At 31.8% G+C, this 12,637-nt stretch overlaps 1 pseudogene; it reads right to left on the bottom strand.

The window, feature by feature from the left end:
- Positions 1-2,689: 2,689 nt before the first annotated feature.
- On the bottom strand, positions 2,690-2,806 carry LOC145261442 (5S ribosomal RNA; annotated as a pseudogene).
- Positions 2,807-12,637: the final 9,831 nt, after the last annotated feature.

Genomic DNA, 12,637 nt, shown 5'->3' with positions numbered 1-12,637 from the left:
TGATGTTGAGTGTACTTGATGTTGAGTGTACTTGATGTTGAGTGTACTCCATTTTGTGTTTGACTCGGCCTTTAGTGTGCCGACACGGCGCAGCCGCTAGTATCTAATACTCGTATATAATTATGATTTCAAAAGTTAAAAAATAAATAAAAATATAACTTGCCTGCCATCAGCTAAATTCGAAACCAAAACATACAGCCCCCTAACATGAATCGGAACTCCCTGAGCAAAGTTCATACACTCATAAAATGTTTAAAAATAACTTTGTTAAAGGTATAAACGTATATTTGCTTATGCAAATACACAAATATAAGTTTATGCACGTGCTAATCCGCAAATATACACATGTAACATATTTAGTTGATTTGCGCCAAGTTACTTTTTTTTCCAATTTTGACCTCTAAATTTTGCCGGCTAAAAACCAAATCGAATTTTTTCACAGCTCCGAATCTCTTATGTCTCAAATTTCCAATCTGTAGACTAAAAATTGACAGAGTAGTTTTGTAGTGACTGTTCCACACATAGATAATAAAAGATGTCACTTACATACATACATATATATATAAATCCCCGAAACAGTGTTTCATGGTAAACAACTGATGATCCCTTGAAAAATAAAAAAATTGGTATTATAGTAAATTCGAGAGGGTTGATGCAGTGATTGCAGGTGATTAAATGACTTACTGACTAAGTGTTTTTTTTTTTACCGAATGATAAAAAGTAATTTTTTGTGTAGTTTCAAATGTTAAAAAACTTCAAAGACTATATATATATATATATATATATATATATATATATATATATATATATATATATATATATATATATATATATACATGCATATATGTATGTATATATGTGTATATATATATATATATATATATATAAATGACAAAAGTCCATATCCCAAATTTCAAGATATTGACCATCTTACCGTTAATTTCTTTGTACGCTAAAATGCCCAATTCTTGACAGCACCTGTTTCGCAACTCAGAATCATTCATGTAATTATTATGTCAATTTTTTAAAATTTATTCCGCCCTTAACTCATCAGAAAAAAAAGGAACTTATCAATTTTAAAAGACATAAAAGAATATGAGCATTATTACAAAATTCGAAAATTGGGAGAGAAGTTGCAATTGTTTTTTTTTATTATTATTTTGTTACGCCATCTTTGAATTGTAATGTACAGTTGTCAACGTATAATTCACGTATTAATAAATTATATTCATATTGATATACATTAACATAAAAAATATTTTATCTAATAGTTTATTAATTTATAATTTATCGTTAGTCTATATTTATTTACTTAGATGATATTTATAATGTATTATTTATGTTTATGTTTATACTAAACTAATTATCAAATCTATTGATTTTTAATCGATAATTAGTGTTGATTAATAGATTTAAACTTTGCTTAACTATAGATATAGATATTCTTGTATTACATGTATAAATATTTTTATTGTGTATATTTCTACGTTTAAGCAGATTTCTGTTGTAGCCATTTAATAATTCTAATTAGCTATTGGTAGCATTAATATGAAAGATTTCTTCATTTTTTCCAATACATTTCTTTATTATCCGTCCAGGGGAGACAACTAAATTCCATAATGAAAGTGAGTTATTTACCATTACATAATCAACTATCATTCTTTAGATTTTATGATTTTAACTGTATTAATAAACTTTATTATTATTTGTTTTAATTGTTTTATTTTATTTATATTATTTATTTATTTAATTTTTACCCTCTATTGATTATTTTACTTATTTAAATCTTATTATTTTAAAACAAATTTTAATATTAATTAATCTATACTTATATATGAGTTTTGTTCATTTCTGTTATGACTGTAATGTTGTGACCCTTTTGCTGGGATCATAGCGTAGTATCTGTGTTAACTGTGGCAAGCTGGACCAAGGGTCAAAACATTATTATTATTATTATTATTATTATTATTATTATTATTATTATTATTAATTGATTCGAGCGACGGCGGGTCGCTGAATCGATTATTATGATTACAAAAATAAACAATTAGATTGGGAAAAAGTGATTGACAGGAAATAATAATCATATCGCTACAAAGGAATGTGAAAATAGAAAATAGATGTAAACATGATTTTTCGTTTGCATAAACAAATTACTAGATTGAGGTTACATCGGCTGTTGATCTGAGACACGTAATGAGATGTAGATTTGGGGAGATTCTACTCACTAGTTAGTTGGACATCAGAGAGAACGGACGACTCAAGGGGGAAGTTGGTCCCTCCACGACGCGGGAAGCGGCGTTTCCCCAGGCAACCAAAATGTAAAGACGTTGTAATCTTTGAAGATGTCGGCCGAAATCATGAAAATAAATGTTCGTGAATAATTCAGGTATGTGTTGTGTTATTTACATCTGTTTAAAAGAACTGTTTGTCTAGAACTGTTTCGGTACGTCCGCGTCAATCGTTTCCTGTTGGAACCGTTGCATAAATGTTAAAATATACACACTAGTAAAGTTTCCTTCAGTCTTGACAGACTATGGATACCCACTGTAAGGGTGCCTGCGCGTGAAATTTGTGTGGCAAGAGTTGCGCAATCTCCAACCACGCCTCTCCTGAGTCAACATTGTTGCATACCAATGGCAAGTTGAGGTACAAGACGACTGGAAACAATGCTGAGATAAGCGGAGAGCACATACAGCGCCTAGAATTCCCAAATGGTCACCCATCTGGTATTAGCCAGGCTCAACGTTGCTTAACTTCGGTGGTCTGACGAGAACCGGTGTGTCAACGTGAATTTACCGTACATACACACTAGACGATCAAGTAAATGATACGACGTATATACATACACGCATTTACACATACATGAATGTACAGATAAAATATAAAACCCACTATTCAACATGTACGTCGTTATGGAAAATATTCATATACACACACAGCGTAACATAACTGAATTATTATATTCACATTAATGATTACCTAATATGTATATTAGATCTACATCAAATAATTATATTTTCTCTAATCTAATCTATTTAACTCAAGTTTTTAAATTATATACTTAATATCTTAAAATTAGGTATAATAATTTATTTATTTAAATTTGTTTCATGAAAGTATACGGATATAATTAAGTACTCAATATCATTTAAGCTATATCTTTGCATTAAGATTATTAAATTTTGTTACGATTGACATATATTTCCTATCCCTCTTCAGGACCCCGAAACATGCATGTACGTAGATTACTGTTTTTAAAAAATAATAAATAATAAATAAATAAAATAAAAGATTATTTGTTTATGTCCAAATAAAAAATGGGCAATTTTCTAAAAAGAAAAACAAAAAAAACACCCGATTTCCAAGATGGCGATGCTAACCTTAGATGTATATAGGTATATACCCAACTGGTACATATACACCTATATAAGAGCACGCATATATATATATATATATATATATATATATATATATATATATATATATATATATATATATCCTCAACATATATAAAAACGAGAAACAACAAAAGAATTCACGCATAGCCTGACGAATCCTATAGTGGATGAAACGCCGAATATTCAGTATAGCTTAACCGCCATATATATTTTATAATTTACTAACTAGCTCTACCTACGTATTGAGCACTTTTGAAGTAAATACTTAAAGTTTACGCATAAATCTATACTTTCGTATATTAATTTTATGTGAGTAAATTAAGTAGTTATATTATATTATATATATATATATATATATATATATATATGCATGCTCTTATATATGTATGTACAATTGGCTATAAAGCTATATACATCTAATTGACTTTTTCCTCAAAATATTTCTGTGAATAGTTTCCGTATTCATAATTTTATATTTTTATATTTTATGACTAAAACAGGTAAAATTTTTAACCAGCAAATGCATAGAAATGCTAATATCTAGCATTCCTATCTGATTATCTTATTGACAGTTTTCCTCTGATGAGAAGAATAAGCATTCTTTGACCCCCGCGGATTAAGCATTACGTAAACACCAGCTCTGGAGTATTCTACCGTATAATTAAAACTAATTGTAAACTTCTATTTTACAGCTTCCTTCTTACTATTATATATATATATATATATATATATATATATATATATATATATATATATATATATATATATATATACATATATATATATAGTAAGTTATAAAATGTATATGGCGATTAAGCTACACTGAATATTCCGCGTTTCATCCACTCTAGGACTCTTCGGGCTTATGCGTGAAAAACGACAAACAACCACAGAATTCGCGCATAAGCCTGAAGAGTCCTAGAGTGGATGAAACGCGGAATATTCAGTGTAGCTTAATCGCCATATACATTTTATAACTTACTAACTAGCTCCACCTACGTATTGAGCACTTTTGAAGTAAATACTTGAAGTTTACGCATAAATCTATACTTTCGTATATTAATTTTATGTGAGTAAATTAAGTAGTTATATATATATACATATATATATATATATATATATATATATATATATATAGAGAGAGAGAGAGAGAGAGAGAGACAGAGAGAGAGAGACACAGAGAGAGAATTCACCTGTCATCCCTTTTTTAATTAAGATTTAAGATTTAATCGCTCTACTGTCAAAGCGACATAGATGTCATTACTTAAACATACCATCATGATTAATTTATAACATTTCACTTTCAGATTATTAAAAAGCCATTCATATGTTTCCGCAATATTCTCGCCTATGTTGACCCGAAAACAGTCTTCTTCACTCAACAGAAAGGGGTCATCTTCCATCATGATAATGCTCGTCATCACACAGGAATACTGATGGAAGATCACCTAGGAGAATTTTGTTCAGGAATCTTGCCCCATCCGCCATATTCTCCTGATGTAACTCCTTCGGATTATCACTTATTTCGTGGATTAGGAAACCATCTAGATGGCCTTAGGATTTACCACACGAGAGAAGATTGAACATGAGTTATATTCATATTTTTCATCAAACCTAAAAAATTTTACAAGCAAGACATTTATAATCCCGTTTATAGATGAAATCAAGTTATAGAAACCAAAGGTTGTTATTGCTATGAATAAAGATTTTCGAAAACTCATAGATTTTTTTATTTCCAAGATGGAAATTTTAAATCGCCAAAAACTTTCGCACCGACTTAATTGAACGCAAAAAAAAAGCAACGTGAGTGTGACAGAAGAGCCTGCAGAAATAAATTCTGTAACAACCTCCTACCATCCTCCAACCTTTACTCCTGACCATAAATATTATTCGCTCTTTTATGCTCCTGTAGGCCATATGCCGCCGAGGGCTAAACCTTCAAATCGTAAATACCTCGTTTCCCTTCTTTTGTTATTTTTTTTATTACAAACGATAAATGGCAAATGCCTACATGCACTTCATATTTTTATTCATCTTACGGAATAAGCCGAAATTCTGACGCCGGACTTTACCGAAAACACTAAAATGACAAAAGCAGTGAGTGCCGTTAGGTAGATTGGTTGAGATATAACTTATGCGGAATAAGCAATGTAAATTCCAAAATACCCACAATTTTTTTTTTTATATTCATTCAAATCGAAGAGTATTCACACGCGTGTGAATGTGAATCCAGCCTTTTTGTAATGTTTCAGAGTAAAACAATTTTATCTTCGCTCGTTCATCGATTTCGCCAACTCTCAGGTAAAATGGCGACGGCAGTAAGTAATTTGCTTTAGGCTAAAAAGAAGAAAAGAAAAACATTGATGGAGAGGAAAAAAAATGTATCAAGATTGAACGAGAAATTGTCGGCGGAAGCAGTGGAATATTCAATTTCCGGAAAACAGGGGAAAAACTTGGCTTTACACAATTAGAATATATACTTTAAGGCATAAGAACGCTAAAGCAAAGTAACTATTTATAGATTAAGTTCATATATATATGTATATTTATATATGAACTTTATATATATATACACACACACACACACACATATACATATATATATATATATATATATATATATATATATATATATATATAGTTATCATTATACACATGTTAGATTGGCTATAATCCTCATTGGAATGGTTGTAGACAATGAAATGCATACGTGTCGATAACTTTCTCTCTCTCTCTCTCTCTCTCTCTCTCTCTCTCTCTCTCTCTCTCTCTCTCTCTCTCTCTCTCTCTCTCTCTCAACAAACAGGATGAAGAAACTCGCCCTCACTTGGACTCATCAGTTGAATACATCCAAACTCGGAATTTGAAACCCGAATTTCTTGCATGCCAGGCAAGTACCCTTTCATCTAAGTAACTGCGCCATATGCAGGAAAGTCCCTTAGCAAACACAGATCAAGTAAGTCCGACTATGGAATGTACCTACTTCGTTTCCACCAAGAGGTGTATGCTCACGCAACTACTGATAACCCAAGCCGATGTATCGCAAGTAGGATATGGTAGCCGAATGGATACGGTCTTTGCTAATCAAGCCAGAGATGGCTTGTGTTCCCGGGTTTGAATCTATCGACTGGTGTTAATCGTGACACCCTGCACTGAAGATTGATGAAACACTAGTGTCTGTAGGTAATAAATTATTAAAGTAAATAATTATGTCAGCCTCTTTAAGAAAGTCGTTTCTTATCGTTGAGCACTTTCAGTTGAATTGAGTCGGTCAATTTAGCTCTTAAGCATAGATCATCATATAATGATTAGATCACTCTGACTGACGTAAAAAATATTTTAAAAATAAAAATGTTTAATTTCAACGTTATTTCACGTGGTTAATGGTAGCCGAAAGGATACGGTCTTTACTAATCGAGCCAGAAGTGGCTTGTGTTGCCGCGTCCGAATCTATCAACTGGTGTTAATCGTGACACCCTGCACTGAAGATTCCTGAAAGGATGAAACACTAGTGTCTGTAGGTATTCAATTATAGTAAATAAGTGTGTGTGTGTGTGTGTGTGTGTGTGTGTGTGTGTGTGTGTGTGTGTGTGTGTGTGTGTGTGTGTGTGTGTACCAGTCGATAGATTCAAACCCGGGAACACAAGCCATCTCTGGCTTGATTAGCAAAGACCGTATCCATTCGGCTACCATATCCTACTTGCGATACATCGGCTTGGGTTATCAGTAGTTGCGTGAGCATACACCTCTTGGTGGAAACGAAGTAGGTACATTCCATAGTCGGACTTACTTGATCTGCGTTTGCTAAGGGACTTTCCTGCATATGGCGCAGTTACTTAGATGAAAGGGTACTTGCCTGGCATGCAAGAAATTCGGGTGTGTAAGAAAACGGTATATATTCTTTTTTTCTTAAAAGGAAATATTAGAAATCTTTATTTACTTTTAAAGATATGAAGTTTTCTCGCCTCGATCGAGACGTTTTCATACGATTTTTGTTTTTTCCCAATTCTTTCCCCCCCCCTCTTTGTAGTAGTCCGTTGGGATGTTAAATGGGCAGTTTGTAAGTCTCTTCAAATGCAAACACACGGCTCACGTGACAATTTTATTAACCAATAAGATGACACTTTTTTTTTGTTTAAATATTGTTATGAAATGAATATCAAAATGTTAAATTTAAGAAAGCTAAAAAGATGTGTTTTTTTTCTTCTTTAAATAATAAACATTCATTTACCTTTCAAGATGTGGAGTAATCTTTCACGAGGCACTTTATTTAAAAATAAAACGTCATTATAATCAGGTCGTGTACCATGGAGATATACCTGCAAGTGGATTCCGGAAAGAGAATACGTTAAATTGACGATAAATTGTAAAAAAAAAAAAAAAGAAAGAAAAAAAAAGGTGGAAGAAAAAATAAAAATTTGAAAACGAATGTATATCTTCATTGGCAAATGCGATTGAAGAAACATAAAAATAAATCCGCTAAGTGAAGAGATACAAAAAGACGCGGGAACGAAAGATTGTCAGTGCAGAAAAAAAATGGAGGAAAAAATATAAAGCAATTTTAGAATTAGAAAAGATTATAGAAAAACATCACTGCGAGGAAAATGCAAGTTCAGAGGAGATGAAAGTATTTTCTGGTTGAACAAAAAAAAACAGAAAAAAAAGAAAAACAGATGTTATTAACATGCGTCTATTTCATATGCGCGTTTAACAATGAAAATGCTATTTCTAATTTAAGCATGACAGACCAACGAAAATAATATTTCAAACAAAATGTGATAGATCAACGAAAGAATTTTTTTTTTCAAATTTAACTCAAATCCTATTTAATTATTTATATTTTTTCAAATTTAACTAAAACGCTATTTAACTAAAATGCTTAAAATGCTATGTGACAGACCAACGAGAATCGTCTTCTAAACTTTCGCTTGGCAAAGCAAGGAAAATAATAATTTGAACAAGCGTGACAGACCAACGAAAATATCATTTTGAAATTTGACGAAAATGATATTTAAAATCTAAACGTGACAGACAAACGAAAATAGTTTTCCAAACATAAGCTTGACAGACAAACAAAACTAATATTTTCAACTTTAGCGTAACAGGCTAACAAAATAACATTTCATACTTGAGTGTGACAGATCAACGAAAATGATGTGACAAACTTTAGCGTGGCAGACTAACAAAAATAATATCTCAAGTGAGAAACCAAAGAAAATTATTTCCAAACAAGTTTGATATACGAACAAAAAGTTCTCTTTAAACTTAAGCATTAACGAAAATGCTCATTAAAAAATGAGCATGACAGATTAACGAAAATGTAATTTCGAACCTTGGCGTAAAAGAAAAACGAAAACAGTTTTCTAAATTAACACATGGTATGCCAAAGAACATGATATTGTAAAACTAAGCTTGAGGCAGGAGAGACAATTATATTTCACAAGTAATCATGACAGACTAATACAAATTATATTTAAAAACTAAACGTAACAGACCAACGAAAATATTCTTTCAAACTGCAGCGTAAGAGATATACGAAAACTGTTTTCTAAACTGACGCATGACAGGCTAACATAAAGACTATTTCTAATAAGTTAGAGAAACAAACAAAAATATTTCTAACGTAAATGTGACTGATTAACGAAAATTCTAGTTCAGAAATAAGCGTGACAGACAGATAGACAGGAAAACAGAGAAAAAGATTAAATATCAAGGTTTCGTGTATGATATGAAAAGAAACTGGAATCTTAGGCAGATATCAATCATACCAGTTATTATAGGTTCCACAAGGCTTATAAAGAAAAACCTGAAGTCCTACCTAACTAATATTCCTGGTGAATCAAGTGGAAAAAGAGATTCAGACAATTGCACTTAAGGGAACAGCGAGGATACTAAAAAGAGCTCTCGGTTGGTTTCAATAAAAAGCATGGGAATGCTGGCAGCTGGTTTGGTTGCCTCATACCCAGCATTACAATCTTCAAAGAAAGAAAATGAAAAAAAAAATGCTATTTAAAATCAGTGCATGGCAGACCAACAAAAATACTACTTCAAACTCTAGCGAGAAAGACCAATACAAATGCTAAATAAAATTTAAGTGTGACAGACTGAAGAAAGTGTAACTTTAATATCACCGTGTCGAACCTTCTAAGGGACGGAACTTCTTTATAGAGAGACTTTCATTCATCTAAGATGTTTTCGTTCAATATGTCATGCTTTGTGACGAAAAGGGCACTTTCTTTTCAAACTTAAGCGTGACAGACCGACATAAATTTTAAATCAAATTTAAGTATGACTCACATACTAAAATGCTTCTTTTTAAATTTAAGAGAAGCAAACATACGAAAAAAGGCAGAACCTGTTACAGAGAAGATTTCTCTTATCTAAAAGGAATTCACTCTATCTTGATAATGATGCTTCAAACTTAAGCATGAGAAGACCAACGCAAATGTTATATCAAACTTAAACTTTAACGTTACACACCTTTACACACATAGACCCAACACGTTGTAGCAGAGTACGTCACAAGGAACATAGGTCAAGTAATAAATTAACTCTTTTTCTTTTTTGTTTTTTTTTTTGTTTTGTTTTTTTGTTTGTTTGTTTTTAACAATGACATTTATTTCTTCATTCTCGCGTCACGCGTGACTTCTCGTTACGGCCGTGATATCACCTACCTCTCTTACGTAATCGTCTTCTTTAACGTGCTTTTTCTCCTTTTTATATTCTTTTACTTTATCGGTGACGTCATTTCGCATGCATTTGCATACATACGTCCGTGCTCCGTTACAAAACGTGACGACCAACCGATGGACTGAGATTTGTAAAGAAAGATTTCGACCCATCCAAATTATGATGCGTCCATTCACATCGTATATTTTGTGACGAAGATACAGTTTCCAATTTTATTTATTGTGACAGACTGAAAAACAGATAGAATTTGTACTAGAGAAACATTGACGCACCTGGAACAAGATGCGTCCATTCAATATGCTTATTAAAACTAAAGCGTGGCAGACAGACGAACAAAGCATCACATAGGGATACGTGGACGCTAATAAAAAAAAAGGTTAAATAAAAAAAAAACAATTATAAAAGTTGTATACGTCAAAGAAAGAAAAATTGCTTTAAAAGGGTAACGCAAAAAAAGGGGTATAGTCAAAATTAGAAGATTTAATATGGCGGAAAAGGAATATAAAGACATTGATTAAAAAAAGAAACGAAACCGAGGCAGAGAAACATGAACCAAATGAAAGCGAGGCTGATACACAAGAACAGATTTTAAAATACAACAAAACAAAACGTATTACACGTGAAAAATGGTAGGAAAATGTAAATTAAGTAAAAGGAAGACGAATGATAAGGATGGAATGGTATAAAGAGAAAGAGGGAACATCCTATAGAGAAGGAATCTGAAGAAACCCATTTCTCTTGTAATAGGCTGCAATCACGCCATTGGGCTATGGTGGTCTCACAATGAGACTCAAACGAAGCGGTTGGTCGACAAGTATGCATTAGTCGAACGGTCTTTTAGATAGATAATCAGAAAAGGTTTTGCGTCGGTCTGCGTTTGCACGGCTTCGACAAGTCAAACCATAAAGTTGAATCGAAGAAGGAAAAAAAATGAATTACGTCTGGACGGGGTGTAGGAGGATAATGAGTAATGTTCCTATTTACAATGTCTCCCCACGGGACAGAGTTAGACACCAGGGTCGTTTTTTTAATGTGGAGAAAAGGAACAAAAATTAAAATTGTCGCAATCGTGAAGGATTTCTCCTCCACTGACAGAGAACAAGAAATTGAAGTGCAGCATCTGAAGAACCTTGACCCTAAGGCCAAGGATGATGAATAATGTTACAAAGAAAGATATATATATATATATATATATATATATATAAATGGGCAGGAAAAAAAAAGAGAGAGTTAAAGAAAAGAACGTGTAAATAAGAAATGATAGACAAAGAGATAGCAAGAAAATGGCGGGAAAATAAAGAGAATAAGTAAGAAATGCAGGAATAAATACAGAAAGAAAAATATAGGGGGGGGTCTCTAAGGAATATACAAATATGAAAAAAAAAGGAAAAATGTAAACAATATAAAAGAGAGAATACAGGAAAGAAGCAACGGAAAATCAAATTATTAGGGAAGATGAAACAAAATAAAACTATATTTGAAAAAAAATAAAACTATTTGAAAATTAAACGTGACAGATAAAATAAAATTTTATCTCCAAATTAGATGTGACAGACTAAAGAAAATGTTATTTGACAATACAATCTGGATTTCTTCAAGTCCAACGTAAACAAATTCCTGATGAACCGCCCCCTTAAGTAAGACAATTTTACTAAATCCCCACACTAACATACTGTACATGCAATAACCCTTATCCCTGAGTGGCTTCCGGGCCTTGATAAGTGGTGACCACCTTGTAAAAGAAAACTTAAATTAAAATAGAAAATTAAACGAAGTAATTCAAACTAACTAGACCTGTGAAAACACCACAGCTGACTCTTTCAGATGTAATATATTGATATTGGCATTCTGTGAATTGAAACGCCCTCATATTATTGTAGCACTTTTGTTAAAACTGCAATATTATTTATTTAAACTACTAGGGGCTGCCATTCGTAAAATACGCTTAAATATGATATTTTAATTCTTGCAGATTTCGTATATATTATTATAGAGCTAATGTTTTGCCGATTTTCATATATTATTAAGTTGCGATTTAATAAATAAAAATATATCCATATCACTTGGGTGCATCAGCTTGAATCGAAACCGAAAACAAAACTTATATATATATATATATATATATATATATATATATATATATATATATATATATATATATATATATATATAATTATTTACTATAATAGCGTTTCATCCTTTCGGGGATCTTCAGTGCAGGGTGTTACGACTAACACCACTCGATAGATTCGAACCTGGCTACACAAGCCATCTCTGGGTTGATTAGCAAAGACGGTTATAGAGATTCAATGAATTTCAAAAAACCTTTTTTGAAGTGGAATGTTTGAGTTTCATATTAAAGATTTTATTATTCTAAGCAAGACAAAGAATACTTTAGAAACGTTATCTCCTTAACCTATAGGATTTCGATGTCTATCATCTCTTCAGAAGAGAGAACATATTAGCAAATATTTATAAAGGCATGTACTTTATTTGCTAAAATCAAAGTCAAAATAATTGATTTATCATAAGTCATATACCAAGGA

Source organism: Euprymna scolopes, chromosome 37, assembly GCF_053919585.1.
Source record: "Euprymna scolopes isolate OS-2025 chromosome 37, ASM5391958v1, whole genome shotgun sequence".
Classification (NCBI taxonomy): domain Eukaryota; kingdom Metazoa; phylum Mollusca; class Cephalopoda; order Sepiida; family Sepiolidae; genus Euprymna; species Euprymna scolopes.
This window is presented reverse-complemented; position numbering and strand designations above follow the sequence as displayed.